Here is a 20888-nt window from a genome sequence, read left to right as displayed (position 1 = left end):
ATATAAGCAATGTGTTTCATGGAGCTAACGCAAACAAGAAGGGTGAGAAGATTGATGAAAAAAGGTGATGAGTAATTTGCAGCATGTGAGTTTATTTGCCTAAGATGACAACCAGCCAGAGTGGACCAGTAGGTGACCTTGTAGCCACTTATTAATGCTTGGACCCCCTCTAAGGAATTCCTTAAGAATGGCAATGTAAGCCATACATCATCAATCCTTTTAAGATTAGGGAACTCATTTAATTTGATGTAGCTAGTTCCTTCTAGCTATTTTTATTTTATGAGTTTCTAATACTAAAAAACACTGTCTTTTCAAAAGTTTTTAAAAATTTTATTTATTTTTTCTTTCTTTTTCTCTTTTATTTATTTATTTTTGTATATTTTTCATTGGAGTTCGATTTGTCAACATATGGTATAACGCCCAGTGCTCATCCCGTCAAGTGCCCCCCTCAGTGCCCATCACCCAGTCACCCCATCCCCCTGCCCACCCCCCTTCTACTACCCCTTGTTCATTTCCCAGAGTTAGGAGTCTCTCATGTTCTGTCTCCCTCTCTGATTTTTCCCACTTGTTTTTTCTCCCTTCCCCTTTATTCCCTTTCACTAGTTTTTATATTCCCCAAATGAATGAGACCATACAATGTTTGTCCTTCTCCGATTGACTTATTTCACTCAGCATAATACCCTCCAGTTCCATCCACGTCGAAGCAAGTGGTGGGTATTTGTCATTTCTAATAGCTGAGGAATATTCCATTGGATACATAGACCACAGCTTCTTTATCCATTCATCTGTCAAAGGACACTGAGGCTCCTTCCACAGTTTGGCTACTGTGGACATTGCTGCTAGAGACATCGGGGTGCAGGTGTCCTGCCGTTTCACTGCATCTGTATGTTTGAGGTGAATTCATTTTACCAATTGCTGGGTCATAGAATAGCTCTATTTTTAACTCCTTGAGGAAACTCTACACAGTTTTCCAGAGTGGCTGTAAAATTTAGATCAGGTAAAATTTTTCCTGGTCATCATTCCCAATCCTTGTGCCAAGATCTTGTTGTCTTGCACAGACAACCAGTGTTATTATTCAGAACAATTTTTTTTAGCAGATCATTTCCTTGTCTTTATGTACATATTCAGGAACAATATAATATTGCATTGTGTGTACATTTGTGTGTACACATACTCTTCGTGTCTGTCTGACTCTTGTTTTTTTTTTTTTTTTTTTCCATTCAACAATAGATTAGTAGACTAGGGAAGAGGATAAACTCTGGGGCCAGACTGCATGGATTCAAATCACAGCTTTGTCATTTGTTATTTGTATGCTCTAAATTATTGAACCTCCCTTAGCTTCAGTCTCTTCCTTTGTTAATTAGTATTATAGTATACCTATATCTATTAGGTTCATGTGTGGATTAAATGAGTTAATTTATCTAAGCACTCAGGTCAGCACCCTGTACATATTGTAGAAGAGTGTTAAGTCACATTGTTGCTTGTCACTATTCCTTAGTAATGCGTTGGTTCTGCCACAGTCTATTTAGCCATTTTTAAATTGATGGCCATACATTGCTTTGATTTTCATTCTTGCAAACAAAACTTCTATGCATATTATATATGCTTCCTTAAACACAGAAACAATAGTTTCTCAAAGGTAGAAAGGATATAACATTGCTGCATTTATTATTTTAAGGGCTTTTTAAAGAAAAATATAATGAATAGATATCTGCCTTCTGTTTTTTCCACCTGCTGGTTTTAGTTCTTACTCCCTTGGGCAGCCTGAACCATATAACAACTCTAAAGTAGTAGACCCCAGTGGTTAGGACTTACAACCTCAGGTTCAGATCATCTTTGAGGGAGAGGGGGTCACATTTTAGGGGAACTTACTAAGCATTTATATACAATAATTCACTTAATTACTATGATGTAGGTGCCATGACTATCCCCACTTTAGTTATGAGGAAATGGAGGCAAAATTACTCAGGGTCACACAACTGTAATGGTGGATACTTCGTATAGGTGTGAACATTGAATCAGTCCATATAAGGTTTCTTAATATATTGCTCAACAAATAGAAAACATCCAATCAATGTTACCATTATTATAGAGTTAATTGGTGATTATTAGGGCTATAGAATTATTATTACTACCATTACCCTTACTAACCTCAGACTGTGATAAAGATTATCTCCAGAAGTTCATTTCGTTTGCCTGAACAAAATAGTATGAAACTGTGGTATCAAGCCTTGGTTCGCCAATCTTTTTTATTCTTTCCCATAGCCGCAAACAGCATTCTTAAACTTTGAGAGAGTTGCCATAAAGCACCCTGATGTTTGCCCACAGGTAAGATATATGTGCATATAGTTAAATGCAAATTTGGATGCACATAAGTTCTCATTTGTGATGGGGGCCTGAGTTGTGCTGGATGCCCAGGAGAGAGTAATGGGGGGCCTGTACCTGGCCCTTGAGGAGGACAGTGGGCCGGCTTGAGATGCTGGAATGTTGGAAGCAGATTATAGAAAGAATTCCCTTCTGGAGAGAATGATATCCATGGATGCACTGAGCACTACTCTGGGATAGAACCTGAGAAACCACAATGAAGAAGATAAAGCCCCTACCCTGCAGGGCTTACATGGTAGTCTGGAGGACAGACATATTGCTGAACATTTGCACCACAGGGTGACACACAGGGACACACTCTAGAAGCACTATATAGTATGGTAGGGTCTTCCTGGCCCTAGGATCCTTCAGAATAAGTCATAGGGATGAAAGGGTGGGTGGGAATCTGAGGCAGAGGGAGAGGCATGCATGAAGGCATGGATGTAACCGAGTAGGGAGTGTGCAGGCCCCTGCAAGGCCTACGAAGGATGGATCTGTGGTGCAGTGCATGTGAAGAGGAAGGGGTAAGGCATCACAAATAGGTCTGAAAGCCATGTTAAGGGTTTTTTGTTTTGTTTTGTTTTGTTTTGTTTTACTTTTAAAGGATATGGGCAGCCACCAAAGACTTTTTTAGAAAGGAAAGAAACATGATTAGATCTTAACTGTACAAGCTGTTCCTTCAAATAGTGGTACCTGAGGAAAAGTTGAGCTGCCTTGAGATGAGAGCAGGCTTGTGGGGGAGAGAGCACAGCGGGGAGGGGGTCCAGGCAGGGGCTGCAGTGGCCTCAGGAAATGTTGGAAGGTGGATCTTGTAACCATGACTAAGTTTGACTGACTACACGGGCCTATCTGATAATCTCACATGGAATGAACAAATAAATCATCAAATATTTTTGCCCTGACTAGTAGTCACAGAGTTGTTTCATTTAACCTTCAAAATAACTTGTGATTTTGGCATCATTATTATTCCCTCCTGACTGTGAGTAAATGAAGCCTCAGGGAAGTCAAGGAAGTGGCTTCAAACCCCATAGTATATGAGTGCTAGTGTTCATTTGGTACAACACAGCACTTCTTTGCTGCCAGGAGCATCACCAGAGGCCAGGGAAGAGAGTACAGTTTGTTATGCTGAGTTCCCGATTGTAGCATAATCTGTGTGGCTGCAGAAATCATCAGTACCCAAAGATGACTCATTCTGTGGTAAAGTGGCCCCACAGGGCCCCATCTGGTATGTGAGATGGCCAAATGTCTTGCTGAGGAAGAGGGGTAAAGGAGACCCAAAGAGATACATATTCTCCAGGTGGTTCCCTCCTTCAGGGTGGAGGCATCAGGTAAGACCTCCACGTTGTCCCGTGACTTTCATCACGAGAGAATGACTGGATCAGCACAAATCCATCATTGATTCTAGAAAAACTGCTCCCAGGACATGCCTGACTCTGCCAACAGAACTCAGCAGGGTGGTTTGGCAACGTGGCCCCTCAGGTCCTGCCTTTCTTCTGCAATGTTTTGATGACAAGAGAAAGGGATTTCATAAGTGCTCAGCTGTAAGAATAAGTGGGTGGAGGGGGCTATGGTGAAATGGGGTACAACCCCTCCCTACCCTGCAAGGCTTTCTGCTGCATCAGGACCTTGGATCTTGGCAGCTGTGTAGACAGTCATACCTTTGAGTTCAGGAAATTGGGATGCCTTTTCACACTTTAATTCTTTGGTTCTTCAGATACAGGCATACCTCATTTTATTGTACTGTGCTTTATTATGATTTGCAGACATTTATTTTTAATACATTTTAAAAGATATTTTTAAATTTTTGTTATTTAAGAGAGAGTGAGTTGAAGAGAGAGAAAAGAGAGAGAGTGAGCAAGCACAAGAACAGAGGGAGAGAGAGAAGCAGACTCCCTGCTGAGCAGAGAGCCTGATTTAGGGCTCAATCCCAGGACTCTGAGATCATGACCTGAGCCAAAGGCAGATGCTTAACTGACTCAGCCACTCAGGTACTCCTGTATTCTTAAAAAATTGAAAGTTTGTGGCAACTCTGCATGGAACAAATCTATTGGTACCATTTTCCCAACAGCATTTGATCAATTTGTGTCTCTGTGTCACATTTTGGTAATTCTCACAATATTTCAAACTTTTTCATATTACTATATTTATAATGATGATCCATAGTCAGTGATCTTTGGTGTTACTATTATAATTATTTTGGGACCTCACACACCACTTCCGTATAAGATGGCAAACTTAATCATAAATGTTGAATGTATTCTGACTTTTGTGTGTGCTCCATTGACCAGTCATTCCCCTGCCTCTCTCTTTCTCCTTGAAACTCACTATTCCTTGAGACACAAAGACATTAAATTAGGCCAATTAGTAACCTTACAATGGACCCTAAGTTTTTAAAGGAGAGTAAAAGTCACATGACCTTCATTTTAAATCAAAAGCTAGAAATGACTGAACTTAGTGAGGAAGGCATGTCAAAAGCCAAGACAGACCAGAAGCTAAGTCTCTAGAGGTAAACAGCCAAGTTGTGAATGCAAAGGGAAAGTTCTTTCTTTTTTTTTTTTTAAAGGGAAAGTTCTTGAAGAAAAATAAAAGTGCTACTCCAGTGAACACACAAATGGTAAAAAAGCAAAAACTGCCTATTTGCTGATATGGACAAAGTTTTAGTGATCAGATAGATCAAACCAGCCACAATACTCCCTTTTAAGGAGTATCAAAGCCTGATCCATAGTGAAGCCCTAACTCTATTCATTCCTGTGAAGTCTGAGAGAGATGAGGAAGCTGCAGAAGAAGAATCTGAAGCTAGCAGAGGTTGGTTCATGACATTCAAGTGCTGATGTCAAAGCTGCAAAGTTATCCAGATGATCTAGCTAAGATCATCAGTGAAGGTGGCTACACTAAACAACAGGTTTTCAGTGTAGATGGAACAGCCTTGTGTTAGAAGATATCACCTGAAGTCAGTGCCTGGCTTCAAAGCTTCAAAGGACAGGCTGACACTCTTGTTAGAGGCAAATCTACTTGGTGACTTACAGTTGAAGCCAATGGTCACTGACCATTCCAAAAGCTCTAGAGCTCTCAAGAATTACACTAAATCTACTCTGCCCATGCTCTAGAAATGGCACAATAGAGCCTAAATGACAGCACATCGGTTTACAAAATAGTTTACTGAATATTTTAAGCCCAATAATGAGACCTATTGCTCAGAAAAAAAGGTTCCTTTGAAAGTATTACTGCTCATTGACAATGTTCCTGGTCACCCAAGAACTCTGATGGTGATATACAACAATATTAATATTATTTTCATGCCTGCTAACACACCATCCATTCTGCAGACTATGGATCAAAGAGTAATTTTGACTTTCAAGTCTTACTATTGAAGAAATACATTTCATATGGCCATAGCTGCCATAGATTCCTCTGATGCATCTGGGCAAAGTCAATTGGAAACCTTCTGGAAAGGATTCGCCATTAAGAAAAATTCATGATTCATGATATTCAAAATATCAACATTAATAGTTTGGAAGAAGTTGATTCCAACACTCATGAATGACCTTGAAGGGTTCAAGACTTCAGTGGACGAAGTAATGTAGGTGTGGTAGAAACAGCAAGAGAATGAGAACTAGAAGTAGAACCTGAAAATGGGACTGAATTGCTACTATTTCATGACCAGACTTGAAGGGATGAGGAGCTGCTTCTTAGAGAAAGTGGTTATTTGAGATGGAATCTACTCCTGGTGAAGATGCTGTGAAGACTGTCGAAATGACAACAAAGAACTTGGAATACTATATTAAATTAGTTGATCAAGCAGTGACAGGATTTGAGAAGGTTGACTTCTTTCAATTCTAAAAGAAATTCTGTGAGTAAAGTGCTATCAAACAGCATCCCATGCTGCAGAGAAATCGTTCATGAAAGGGAGTCAATCAATGGGGCAATTTCATTGTAGTCTTATTTTAAGAACTTGCCTCAGCCACCTCCACTTCTAGCAACCACCACCCTGATCAGTCAGCCGCCATCAACATAAAGGCAAAAAGATTTACAACTTGGTGAAAGCTCAGATGTTGGTTAGCATTTTTTAGAAGCAAAGTATTTTCTGTTTATTTTTTTAAAAGATTTTATTTGATTATTTGAAAGAGAGAAAGTGCATGTACATGCATGCACAAGCAAGATGGAGATAGTACACAAACAGGGGGGAGTGGCAGGCAGAGGGAGAGGGAGAAACAGACTCTGCACTGAGCAGGGAGCCTAATATAGGGCTCAGTCCCAGACCCTGGGATCATGTCCTAAGCTGAAGGCAGATGCTTAACCAACTGAGTCACCCAGGTGCCCAACAAAGTATTTTTAGTTAAGGTATACATATTGTTTTTTTTTTTAGACATGCTACTGAACACTTAAGCTATAGTATAGTGTCAACTTTTATATGTATTGGGAAACCAAAAATTCATCTGACTTGCTTTATTGCAATATTAACTTTATTGGAATGGTCTGGAACTGAACCCCAAAATTTTTAAAGGATTTCTGTGCCTTTATTTACCCTACACAATATGTCAGCTGCCTTGACAAGAGTTTTACAGCAAGGACCTAATTTTATCTCCACAACAACTCTGAGAAATATGTACCGATGTCTCCATTTAACAGATAAGAATATATCTTTATATATATATATATATATATATATATATATATATATATATATATATATATATATGGTAACATGCATTACCGTGCATGTCCATTTGATGCCATGTCCACTGCTACTCCATGCACACAGACAGGTGCTGTTGTGGACACTGGGGAGACAGCAGAGAACAGGACCACAAGGGCCTGGTACAGGGTGCCAGGCAAGCTGCTCCCAAGATTGTGTGAGATTATCTGGACAAATGTGTTTGCTAGGCCATAAAGTGCTACATGCCTCAAGGACATCCTGGCAGGAATAAAGGCTTAGTACACTATAGAAGTTGGATAATACTATACTATTTGAATCAGAGATCATAGAAGACCTTCATGTGTCACCGTGCCACCACAGCCTTCAACTGGGAGGCTGGTGGTCTTGCCTTTCAGGGTCCTAGAAGTTAGAACATTATGCTGATTGCCCAATTTTCACAAACTATGAGGAGATATCCTCTCCACTCTACTCCTCATCCTCCACATGTTCTAGCTCCTTCCACAGTGCCTGTTCTGGGGAAGGATGCTCAGCAGAGAAGGGCCCAGACCCCTGATACTCCTCACCCTGGTGTGGAGTTGGGGACTCATCCTGCTCTGTTGATCTTGAATCCCTGCCTGGAATTGTGCTTGAAGGTCTGAGAAGCACAAACATATGAAGAATGCTGTGGAGGGTCGTCATGAATTAACTCTGAATTCACAACTTATGTGTTTTTTTTTTTAATTTTTATTTATTTATGATAGTCACAGAGAGAGAGAGAGAGAGAGGCAGAGACATAAGCAGGCTCCATGCACCGGGAGCCCGACGCGGGACTCGATCCCGGGTCTCCAGGATCGCGCCTTGGGCCAAAGGCAGGCGCCAAACCGCTGCGCCACCCAGGGATCCCTCACAACTTATGTTTGTGATAAACTGTCATTTCCTGGTGACATGAATGTTTTAGTCAAAAATTGTTTATTGCAATATATATTGTTTATTAATATATAATAATAATAGCAAAGGATACCTATAAGTTTTATGAAATAGAAAATCACAGCCAAGGAAAGGAGACATATCAGATATGAGAATCAAAAGGAATTGCTTTTCTTGATCATTTTAAAACAATGAACAAAGTATATAACTTTCTATTATAAAGCAGAGCATGCTTACTTAAAACATTTGTAAAATATAGAATGCATCAAAAATAAAAATATTCTATTGGCCTTGTGTTACTCTAAAGAATATGATTTCCGTATTATTATTATTAACAAGTATTTTATTGTATGCTCTCAGTGTATATAAAATAAATTACCCTTGTGAAGTAGAAATTTATGAAAATTCAGAGAAATAGATGTTAAGGACTGACAAGAGAAGTTTATATTGATAGCACCTATTACAGGGATAAGCTTTTGTACAGGCTTCAAATTTACCAGTTCATTAAAAGTGTTTAGAAAAAAAATCCAAAGGTTAGTTTTACTACAAAAAGGAAAAGATTTTCTGCAGTCTGAAGGGATTCTTGAAGATACTCTACTCAGCAGGGGGTCATGCTGAGCATTTGTTTCAAATATGTGGCTACCTGGGAAACCTTCACCCTGTGGAGCCTGGCGTCCACCTGGAGCTGTTAAACCACTTTCTTGGAGGAAGCAGATGTGGCACTCATTAGAGCTGGACAGACTTGTGGGTGCATGAATTGGCCATGTCTTAGATGCATGGGGCCAGAGGGTGGGGCAGTGTGGCCCATATTTATCATTTTAAAGCCTACTTTTTTTACTTAACATATTTTTATTTTTCTACGGCATGTCTTAATGACTGGTTATACCTCAATATAGTGAATCATTTTTCTACTGCTGATAATTTACATTGCCTTTTCCTCTGCTTTTATAAATTTTTTGCGCTAAATACCTTTATACGCAAGTTTATAAATATTGCCAATTGTTTTCTTAGGGTAAATTCCTAGAAGCAGGATCCCTGGGTCACAGCACATTGATCACATTATATCCACAGGCAAGACACAGGCTCTAGAGTCAGACCACTTAGGATTGAGATCCAGCTCTGCCACCTGCCAGCTGAATGGCCTTTGAAGATCTTGCAGGTTTCCTCCCTTGTGAATATGAATATTAATAGTACCTCATTTATTGAGTTGCTATGACACACAAGTGGCCTAATACATGGTAAGCCCTTAGATCCCCGCCTGGCCCCAGTTAGTACAAAATTCTTGGCTATCATTATTATTGCTGTTGTTGTTATGGGTGCCAACTTGTCATCCTGAAAGAGTGTCCCAGTTTTAACTCCCACAAGCATTGTATGAGAGCATTTATTTCCACACACCTTTGTCACGCTGGGTATTATCATTCCTTTTATTATTTCACATTTGCCAAACTGATAAGCAAACTTGTTGCTTTAATCTTACTTCTTTGATTACTAGTTATAAACATATTTTTGATGTCTTGGAATTTACTTATTCATTAGTGAATTTCCTACGCATTATTTCTTTTGTTTTGGGTAAACTGCTCATCTTTTTCTTTATGGATTTCTTTAATATATTAATAATGCATGTTAACCTTTGCTGGTTATATATGTTGTAAATGTATTTTTTTCCAGCTTTCTGTATGCTATTTAATTTTGTTCCTACTTGTAGACACAGAAATTGTATTTTTTTGTTGTTCTTGCCTATTATGCTTGTACACTGAAAAGACTACCATGAGATAAGGTGCCTGTATTTTTCCAAGTTAAAAAAATTTTTTTTTTTACTTTAACTTTTGAATTCAAATGAAATTAATTTGGAATTTCTGTAGTTAATTTTCCCACTTTTTTGTTTAATTATTTATCAATTAATTATTATAGACTAAATTATATATTTTGGTTTGTCCTTTGGCTGTTTATTCTTTGCCATTAATCTCTCTCTTTTCCTATGTTTGTATTTTAAATTTTTTTGTTGATACAAGTCCACTTTTCACTAATTTTTTAGAAATATTTTCTTGGGGGGTGGGGGTGACTGGGTGATGGGCACTGAGGTGGGCACTTGACGGGATGAGCACTGGGTGTTATTCTATATGTTGGCAAATTGAACACCAATAAAAAATAAATTCATTAAAAAATATTTTCTTGGCTATTATCATCTGATTATTTTCATAAATAAACTATAATAATTCATTACTTCTAAGAATACTGACTTTGAGTAACATTGCATTATTTTATAAATTGACTAGGGGAGAATTGATATTTTTTTCTGTTTGTACTTTCCTACCTAGAAACATGGACGTTATTTCTTATTTAATCAAGATATTTTAAAATCAATTGTTTCAAATTTACAGAAAAGTTGCAAAGATAGTACAGCATTCCTGTTTACCCTGCACACAGTTTTCCCTATTGTTAAGGTCTTGCATTATTGTAGTGCATTTGTCACAACTAATGAACCAATATCAATATATGCTACTATCAGCTAATGTCCACACTCAATTTGTCCATCTCATTTATTTACTCCTAATGTCCTTTTCCAGCCCCAACATCCCATCCAGGATACCACATTAGTCTCCATGCCCCTTGGGCTCTCTAGACTGCGGTAGTTTCTCAGACTTTCTTTGTCTTATACGGCCTCAACCACTGTGAGGAATGCTAGTCAGGTAGAGTATTCCTCAGTTTGGGTTTGTCTGGATTTTTATTATTATTATTATTTATTATTTTTTTATTTTTATGGTTAGACTAGACATTGTTTTTTAGGTCATGGGAGCTAGAGCAAAAAAGAAATCAGAATACGTTACAGAGGTCTTGCTTTCCTCAAAGGAGACTAAAAAAAATATAAAAAATAAATGTCTATCAGTGGGACCTTACAGAAGAGGAATCTCCAGGAAGAGCATGGTAACACACAGAGATAGTTTCCATGGCCCCCTTTTGTTAAGTCATGCATAAAATCCCAGGTCAGCAACCAACATCTTGGCCCAAAGAAGGTCACTTTTTGAGCAACTAGGTTAATATATTTGACTTTTGAGTCTTATACTGATCTAACTCGTCTCCTAGATAGAGTTAGAGGATGCGAGTGATTAGATACAATTTCTGCTGACTACCTTTCCAGTGCTAGGAGTAAAGACTGACAGTCAAACTGCCCAAGTTCAAGTCCTGGCTTAACTTCCTCATTAGTGCTCTTTGACCTCTCTAAAGTGTAGAATCCAAGTCTCAGATGGAGGAAGCCATAGCCCCTACTGTAGAGAGCTGTGGAGCAATACATGAGCAGCAATGTTGGTTATAGTCATCATTAGCATTCTCTTGGGATGAGCCTTCTGGAGTCCTGAATGGGAAGGTACCCTCTCAGATATGCACCTGAAATGCTGGTGAGTGGATTTGGAAACCAGAGGAGGAGGGAGCAAGCCTGACAATCTATTATGAAAACTGAGAAGTCAAACCAGTGCTCACACCGGCATGGTAGGTAACCTGCCTCTGTATGGAGCCAGGCTTTGGAGCCACCTGCAGGTAAGGCTGACTTTTCTCTAGGAAGCGGCTTAGGCTCAGCTTTAACCCTTAACAGAGGTCCTTCCCTGAGCCAGTCGTCTGTTCCGGAGTACAGGCAGAATTAATTTGTCCTGAAAACAAGAAGTTTGATAACAGGAGTACCTTGGCAAAGTTCTCCTGGTCCTGAGCCAACCAGCTTCTCTCAGGAGGACCCCTTCAGTTTTGAATTAGCTGCAAAATGGCCTTCTGCCCTTTCTGGTGCAATGTACAAGTCTGCTTCATGGAATTACTGAATCAACCGAATTTTGGAGAAAATTTGTCAAAGACAGCCATTTTCAGTGATGATCAATTACTATTGCTCTGTACTCTTTGGTTGTAATTACAATCTAGATTCTGGTCCCTTGAGGCCTACCTGAATCATAATATAGAACTGCATTACACATCTTCCAACCCTGCCTGGCCTGAAGACATAAGTTCATTACATCCTGAAATATTCTTGCATTATAATTATATTACATATTATATACAAATGGCCATATATATAATATAATTACAATTAATTCATAGTCATGAAGAGGGTGCTAAAACATTGTCATATTTACTAATACTTGGAAATGTCCTACACCTAAAACGTTACAGTTATATTGAGATTTGAATGTTACTAAACATTAAGGATTGAACATTTACCTGAAACTTTAGTGCCTGAGCTCATAGCTGACTTTGACCTGTAGAGACTGAATTGTATTTGTATTTTGGGCACTTGCCTGCACTTGAAGACAGTGTATTGATTCTCTGATGTTCAGAACTTTATGAGCTGGACAAGAGCTCTGTGGACATTCCTTCATCTTGTAAACCAAGACACTGAGGACACAGGTGATTTCCAGATAGCTCAAAAGTACCAGGTATTTGAGGTCAAGCTAAAGGGTTTCAGCTATTTCCTTTTCTTTTTTTTTCTTTTCTTTATTTTCCTTTTCTTTAAGATTTTATTTATTTATTCATGAGAGACACAGAGACAGACTCTGTGAAGAGTCTAAGAAGCAGACTCCCTGCAGGTAACCTGATGCAGGACTCTATTCCAGGACCCCGGATCATGCCCTGAGCCAAAGGCAGGCACTCAACCACTGAACCACCCAAAAGCGAAAACAAAAAACCGAAGCATGAAAGGAAAGGAAAGGGTGAAAGGGAAAGGAAAGGGAACGGGGGAAAGGACGGAAGGAGGGGGAAGGAAGGGGGGGGGGGAGGAGTGGGGAAGGGAGGAGGGAGGAGGGGGAGGGAGGGAGGGAGGGAGGGAGGGAGGGAGGGAGGGAGGGAGGGAGGGAGGGAGAGGAGGAGGGAGGGAAGGGAGAAGGGGAGGGAGGGAGGGAGGGAGGGAGGGAGGAGGGAGGAGGAAGGAAGGAAGGAAAGGAAAGGAAAGGAAAGGAAGGAAAGGAACGGAAAGGAAAACAAGGAAGAAGAAAGAAAAGAAAGAAAGGCAAGAAAAGAAAGGAAAGGGGAACAGGAAGAGGGAGGAGGAGGGAGGGAGGGAGGCGGAGGGATGAGGGAGGGGAGGAGGGAGGGCGGGGGGAGGAGGGAGGGAGGTAGGAGTCGGAGGAGGGAGCGGGAGGAGGTGTTTCTTTGCTTTCTTCTTCTTCATTCTTCCTTCCTTTTCTTCTTTCTTGTTTCTTTCTTTGTTTTCTTTTTTCTTTCTTTCTTTCTTGCTTCCTTTCATTCCTTTTTCCTTCCTTCCTTCTTCCTTTCCTTCCTTCCTTCCTTCCTTCCTTCCTTCCTTCCTTCTTTTCCTTTTCCTTTTCCTTTTCCTCTCTTTCTTTCATCACAGCTCAATTATCTCTACTTTCATGAATTAACTTCCTCACTTATATGGGCAGGGTTGCTCATTTGGCCATCTTTAAGATTAGATATTCTTATAACATTGTATTTCTTCTATCATATTGTATTTTCTTTGACTTTGTCTTATTCTTCTCTGAATTCCTAGAGTTTGGCCAGCAATGCCAGACACAGCAGGTTCCCATTAGATGTTTATTGAGTGAATGAACAGGCCAATGGACAATCTTTGCATTCATAGTTAGATGTCAAGAATTCTTTATGCCAGCAATTTGCTGGTAGTCTGCAGTGTGGCGCTAGAGACCAGCCTTCTATCTTGGGATCTTGTACCAGGGTGTTCTGGCTGGGTCTGCCATTTCATATATGTATGGATGATTTCCCACTCCAGGGTTCTTCCTGAGTCCTGCTTAGAGCCACTAGTTGTAGCCAGATGGAGTTTAGTACGATCTCATATTTTCACAGGTAAAGAGGGCTTAACATGTTTTATATCCCTGGCTTTTGTTCACACCAGAGCTGGAACAGAGGGCAGCAAATGAGACTGATAATTTGATTCCAGATGAAGCTGAAACAGAGTAATCCTTTTATACTCTTTGAGTACATGGGTGGAATAGCCAATGAGACTCACCCATTTTTGGCTTTTGCAACAGCTGGAGTTCTCAGCACCAAGGTGGATTTGTCACCTGGATATTCCAGTAGAAGCAATGATAATTATCAGCTGGTCCTCCTTCTTGCTGCCTCAAATCTGGCCCTCCTCGCAGCCTGTCAAAACACACCTTGCACAACTGTCTTCTTTCAAATGCACAGGAGACCATTCATTCTGTGTCAGTTCTGCTGCGCTGTGTCATCAGTAAAGCAGATGTGGCCTTGGGAGTTTCACTTGGGGTCTGAAGAGCTGTGAAGAGGGTGATAAACTGTAGCATGGTGGCCCTGATGAGAGCTTTACCACAGGGGTGTGTTAACATGGATCTCCAGAGGATCTGCTGGAGAACCCCACATTCCCAGTAATTTGGCACCATCCCCTGTTCTTGATCCCCTCTTAACCTCTGATATGAAAACTCTTGAATTTAAGACTGAGTCAAGATAAATGTGGTGATAGTGTTGGTGGTAGGTATATTAAGCTGCAATGATATACAGACTAGAAATGTCAGAATCAATGTTTTGGCCCAGCCTGGGTTAGGGCTTAGGTAAGTACCCAATATATGGGTGGAAAAAATGTTTGTCATATTTTAGACAGAGCTTTTTAACAGATGAATAGTTTAGTCAAGTTTGTGTGTGTGTTTCATTTGTTTTTTTTTTTTTTTTTTTTTATTTATTTATGATAGGCACACAGTGAGAGAGAGAGAGGCAGAGACACAGGCAGAGGGAGAAGCAGCAGGCTCCATGCACCGGGAGCCCGATGTGGGATTCGATCCCGGGTCTCCAGGATCGCGCCCTGGGCCAAAGGCAGGCGCCAAACCGCTGCGCCACCCAGGGATCCCTCATTTGTTTTTTATACCAAGTCTTTGTTTTCTTGTTTTAAATAAACACTTTGATTATTCTAATTTTTTAATCTTTTTTTTTTTAATTTTTTATTTATTTATGATAGTCACACAGAGAGAGAGAGAGAGAGGCAGAGACACAGGCAGAGGGAGAAGCAGGCTCCATGCACCAGGAGCCCGACGTGGGATTCTATCCCGGATCTCCAAGATCGCGCCCTAGGCCAAAGGCAGGCGCCAAACCGCTGCGCCACCCAGGGATCCCTGATTATTCTAATTTTTTAAAGTAAGCTCTATGTCCAAGGTGGGGTTCAAACTCATAACTCTGAGATCAAGAGTCACATGCCTCACTGATTAAGTCAGCCAGGTGCCCCTCTACCAATGTCTTCTTAAAGACCAAAGTTTGGAAAAGGTGAGAGGATGAAGGTGCATGAGATGGGTACTCTCAAACTTTATAAGGTCATTAGCATCTCAGGGTCTTCTGAGGCCAGGGGCTTTTCCTTGCTTTTCAAACTGGGGGTGGCCTTAAGGCCAACACTATGTCTCCCTGGAGGCTCCAGAGGGTAGGGTTGGGGTCTCCTTGAGGTTAGCTGTGTCCTATTTTCCAACTGGGGGTCTCTGTAAGGGTTGGATCATAAGTGGGATGATTCCTCCAACACCAAATGGAATCTATAAACACACAGGCCTTTGACTGAGGACCCTATGATGAACAAAAATAGTAGAGATGCATTATCAAAAGACAGAGCTGTCATTTTCCTTCTGCCTCTGTGGCTACATGGCTTGTGCTTCAGGCTCAGGCAGTAGGCAAAGGGCAAGGGGGCAGCCATGGTGCCAGCACCCAGAGTCATCTGCGCTGGCTCTGTAGGAGGACCAACTCTGTGTGTGTGTGTGTGTGTATTTTGTATATATGTGCATGCACAAGTATTATGTACATGTGTACATGTGCATGTGTGTTGTGTACATGTCTGTGGTGTGGTGTAAACCCACAAAGGGCATATATCTTGTTTGTTTACACGTGGTATAGGATATCGTGTTAGAGGTATAGTGTATAAACCTTATGTTTGTGTGAAGCTCTAGCAGGTAAAGAAGTGTTATTCCCTCCTCCAGGAAGACATGATAGGGACAGAGAAGCAAGGATGGGTGGGCTGAACTTCATGGTGCAACTCCGTGTGGAATCTGACTATGGCCTAAAGCGCACTCACCCTTTGGACCTGATTTAGCCTCTGTAGTGTTGAAGGCTCAGGTGGGGCTGCCTTCCCAACTGGGGTGCAGTTTTCACGTGAGTCCCAAGTCCACCCATGGAAGCCCTATAAATAGGGCCCAGGCTTCAGTATTAGCTTCTCTGGTTTTGGGAAACGACTACTCAGCCATGCATCTGCTCATTAGCCTGTCTACAGCCGACATCCACAACCACATCTCTTTCATTAAGGCCTCTTATGTCCCAGGGTAGTTCCAGTTTGAGATTTTCTTTGAACAATAAATCAACCCAACTGAATTCTAGATCCTATATTTAACACCATTATGTGCCAGTTCTCATGCAGAACTTTGGGATGAAGGGAGAAAAATGATATGCTTGATTTTGGGGGGCTTGCAGCTGAGTGGGGGAGACTACCACATCTACAAACCATTGGGTACAGTGGGGTCACCTCCAGGAGATGGTTTCTGTGTGAATAGCTGCAAATGGGGACACAAAGTAGTTACCTACTGTCAGAAGAGGATCTGCTGGAGAACCCCACAGAGGATGGGACATGCAGGCCAAGACTTAGGTGTTTGCCTGGCAGATAAATGGGGAAAAGGCCATTCCCAGCAGAGGGAAGAACATATGTAGAGTCTAATATATTTTGAGAACTTCCAATGGGTTGGAACAGTCATAGCTGACAGGTACTGCCTACTGGATGAGTCTTTCATATTTTCTTTTTTTTTTCTTTTAGACTTTATTTATTCCTGACACATACACACACACACACACACACACACACACACACAGAGAGAGAGAGAGAGAGAGAGAGAGAGAGAGGCAGAGACACAGGCAGAGGGAGAAGCAGGCTCCATGCAAGGAGCCTGATGTGGGACTCGATCCCGGGACTCCAGGATCACTCCCTGGGCTAAAGGCAGGCGCCAAACTGTTGAGCCACCCAGGGATCCCAGAGTCTTTCATATTTTCTATCTCCTACACTCCTTGCCCCTACACTCAGCCCATGACTGTGGACTGCAAAGTGGGCTTCATTGAGAAAACAGAAGTCTTCCTCATCTTCCCTCTTGTTACAACTGAGCAGGTGCTCCTACCCCTCTCTCCCCATGGGCCCTTCTGTTTACATATATTTATTTATACTCTCTGTATACTTGCTATTGCTCTGATGGTATAAACATAGTCATGGACAACACCAACAAATTTATGCCCTCTTAGAGCTCATATTCAAATGGGAAAAACCACAATAAACATCCAAACAAAAATTTATTATTTGGTCAACTGACACATGAAAAGATGCTCAACATGACTAATCATCAGGGAAATGCAAATCAGAACCACAATGAGATATCACCTCACACCTGTCAGAATGGCTAGAATCAAAAACACGAGAAATAACAAGTGTTGGCAAGGATGTGGAAAAAAAGGAATCCTTGGCACTGTTGGTAGGAATGCGAATTGGTGCAGCCATTGTGGAAAACAGTATTAAAAACTTAAAAATAAACTATCATATAATCCACTAATTCCACTACTGGGTATTTATCAAAGAAAACAAAAACAAAAGCACTAATTCAAAAAGACATATGTTCCACTATGGTTATTGTAGCGTTATTCACAATAGCCAAAATATGGAAGCAACCCAACTGTCTATCCTTAGATGAAAGGGTAGAGAAGATATGGCAAATATACCATTGGAATATATAACTCAGACATTAAAAAGAGTGAGATCTTGCCATTTGCAATGATGTGGATAGAACTAGAGGGTATAATGCTAAGTGAAATAAGTCAGAGAAAGACAAATACTATACAATTTAACTTATAGGTGGAATTTGAGAAATAAAACAAATGAACAAGCAAAAAAGAGACAAACAAATAAAAACCAGACTTTTAAATACAGAGAACAAATTAGTTGTTGCAAGAGGGGAGGTAAATGGAGGGATAGAAAAACAATATTATCATTATTATTATTATTTTAGGTAAGTGTTAAGAAGAACATAATAAACTTAATATATAGAAAAAAGAATGCTGATGGTAATTGTGATGGTGGCATGTGTGTGCATGTGTGTATGTGTGTAACTGGGAAGCATGTTAAGACCTTTCTCAAGAACTAGCATGAGCTGAAACCTAAACAGTGAGGGTATCAGGTCTCTCTTGTAAGTACCTCAGTCTTCAGTGTCTCCCTTCATCTTTATCCTCAATCTTCTCTCCTCTCCTGGATTATTTCTTAGTGCCAGTTATCCTAAGAAAAACCAAACAGGTCAAGTGTCTTTGACTCCTATTTTAACCTCCAGCTATCTCCTCCTTTCTCTGTTCATGTTCACAGTCAAGCACCTTGAAAGAACAGTCCTTAGAAAGGAGGAATACCCACCATTTGCTTCAACGTGGATGGAACTGGAGGGTATTAATACTGAGTGAAGTAAGTCAATCAGAGAAGAACAATCATTCTATGGTTTTACTCATATGAGGAATATAAGAAATAGTGAAAGGGATTATAGGAGAAAGGAGAGAAAGTGAGTGGGAAAAATCAGAGAGAGTGACAAAACCCGAGAGACTCCTAACTCTGGGAAATGAACAAGGGGTAGTGGAAGGGAAGGTGGGTGGGGGGTGTGTGTGTGACTGGGGACGAGCACTGAGGAGGCACTTGATGGGATGAGCACTGGGTGTTATACTATATGTTGGCAAATCGAATTTCAATTAAAAAAAAAAGAAGAAGAAAGAAAGGAAAGAAGGAAAGAAAGAAAGAAAGAAAGAAAGAAAGAAAGAAAGAAAGAAGAGTCCACACTGACTATCCTTGTTCAGCACCTGCCTTTTGTTCCTTAGACCCCTGCCACTCATTCTATTCTGGCTTCTGTGCTGCCAGTCTTGTCAATGGGACCAATGACCTCTGTGATGCTTGACTCAACTCATTCTCCTTGCTTTCTAAGACTCCTCTCTTCTCCTGTCTCCCAAAACCCTACTCATTTTCACTGTATGCTCATTATCAACTGGTTGGCCATGTTGGCTTCCCCTCTACTGTCCAAACTTGAGACCTGGCAGTGTCCTGTTCTTCAGCTTAGGTGATCTCAGTCACTCCCACATACTTAAGTATCTTCTATGTGATGATGACTCTCAAATTTATGTTTCTGCCCTAAATATCTCTGAGCTTGAGACTTATATATTCAAATATTTCCTACTCTTCACTTCTCTGTAAATGCCCCAACAACCACTCAGTACAGAAACCTGGGAGTACCTCTGCATTTTTCTCTCTCCTTCACACCACACATTGAATCCATCCACCTGTTCACTTCTCCTGCAAAACACTTCCCAGACCCACCCTCTTCTCTGTCTCTGCTGCTGCCATCCATCATCTTTACTCATAACTGCATGTCCTTTCATGCAAGCTCTCATCCTTCCTTTATCCACTTTGCGGATTGAATCACCTTTCAAGGTCTTGAATCAAATCAAATGTTACTTCTCTGCTTAAAACCTTTCAGGGTCTTCCTTTCGCCAGCTGGACCCCAAGACCTGACATGTATTGCCCACCTGCTTGTACTCACTGACCTTTGTCTTACATTTTTCCTTAAACTCTTCTTTCCAGCTTACCTCAACTCAGGCAAATGAAACCTGAAAACACCCCTCAGGTGATGGTGACTGCCCTGACAAGACCCCCTGTCGGCCCAGACCACCCAGACCTTTTGAGCTAAAAGCCCAACTCATGCTTGCACAGATGGACCATGGAGTGACCCCTGGAATGACCTACCACTACCTTTTCATCATCAATACTAAAATCTCATGGGATCCCTGCGTGGCACAGCGGTTTGGCGCCTGCCTTTGGCCCAGGGCGCGATCCTGGAGACCCGGGATCGAATTCCACATCGGGCTCCTGGTGCATGGAGCCTGCTTCTCCCTCTGCCTGTGTCTCTGCCTCTCTCTCTCTCTCTCTCTGTGACTATCATAAATAAATAAAAATTTAAAAAAATAATACTAAAATCTCTGCCTAAGGAGGAGCCCCAGCCTCATTTACATAACATTCAATATGTGCATAGGCATGTTTCCTTAAGCCACCTGTGTGACCTTCTGCCCACATCTACATACAGTGACAAGGATTTCCTATCTAAATATTCATCTTAACCATAAACAGAAGGAACCCATCCACCCTCTCTTGAGGAGTCATGGTTTTGGAAGTCATTTCCTGTGATCTCATTTGCTGCAGTTAAAGTTTTCTTTGTGCTACAACTCAACTTGGTGCAGTTTCTGACTCATTAAGGAATGAACTCAGTTTGGTTTTGTTAGGAGTTGGTTGGACAGTTATGTAGTCAGGGGCAGGGTCCACAACAAGGACATCTGGAGGCAGGACAGCTAACATAAAATAGCACTAACATCTTGATTTTCAGCTGACCACACTGACATTCTGCTTTGCAACCTTTCCAGAAATGACTTCTGCAAAATGACCTAAAAAGAGACAATTAACCACAAAAGCATTTGTCAATATTATGGGCAAGGGGCAGTTAATACCTAAGCCCCCAGATGTCAGCAAAAAAAAAAAAAAAAAAAAAAAAAAGGTCAATCAGCATGTAGACATTAACCTAATCCATAGACAGATATGCGACCAAAGCCCTGATTTTCACACCCTGATTGCTTAAGAAAGTTCCACAAAAAGCTCATAAGAACCCCTAAACTTAGAAACTCTCAGGGCAAACCACTCAGGACCCCCTCCCTCTCTGGAAGCTTTATACTCTTGCTCAATAAACTTTGCTTTGCTGCCCACCACTCTTTGTCTGGTCTTCATTCTTCAATGCTGCATGATCAAGAATCGCAGGCACTTAAGTGTGAAAAGGGAATGGAAGCCCAGCTGAGAACAAAGCACAAGCTGACACCCTGCAAAACTTCAGCCCAAACACATACTCACTCCTGGGTGGGATTTGTGTGACACTCCTCCAGGAAGTTCCCAACTATCTTAATGTTAATGTCTTATGAGAGGGGA

The 20888-nt window shown here is 41.0% G+C and overlaps 1 long non-coding RNA gene across 1 annotated transcript; it reads left to right on the top strand.

Moving 5' to 3' along the window:
• The first annotated feature begins 10919 nt into the window (after nt 1–10919).
• LOC102152608 lies at nt 10920–19822 on the top strand. Its single transcript, XR_005371929.1, has 3 exons — nt 10920–11461; nt 18249–18341; nt 19503–19822. It is a non-coding gene; the product is annotated as an uncharacterized LOC102152608 (long non-coding RNA).
• The last annotated feature ends 1066 nt before the right edge of the window (nt 19823–20888 follow it).

This window comes from Canis lupus, chromosome 17, assembly GCF_011100685.1.
Source record: "Canis lupus familiaris isolate Mischka breed German Shepherd chromosome 17, alternate assembly UU_Cfam_GSD_1.0, whole genome shotgun sequence".
In the NCBI taxonomy this organism is placed as follows: domain Eukaryota; kingdom Metazoa; phylum Chordata; class Mammalia; order Carnivora; family Canidae; genus Canis; species Canis lupus.
Note: the sequence above shows the minus strand (reverse complement) of the source record. Positions and strands in the feature narration are given on the sequence as shown.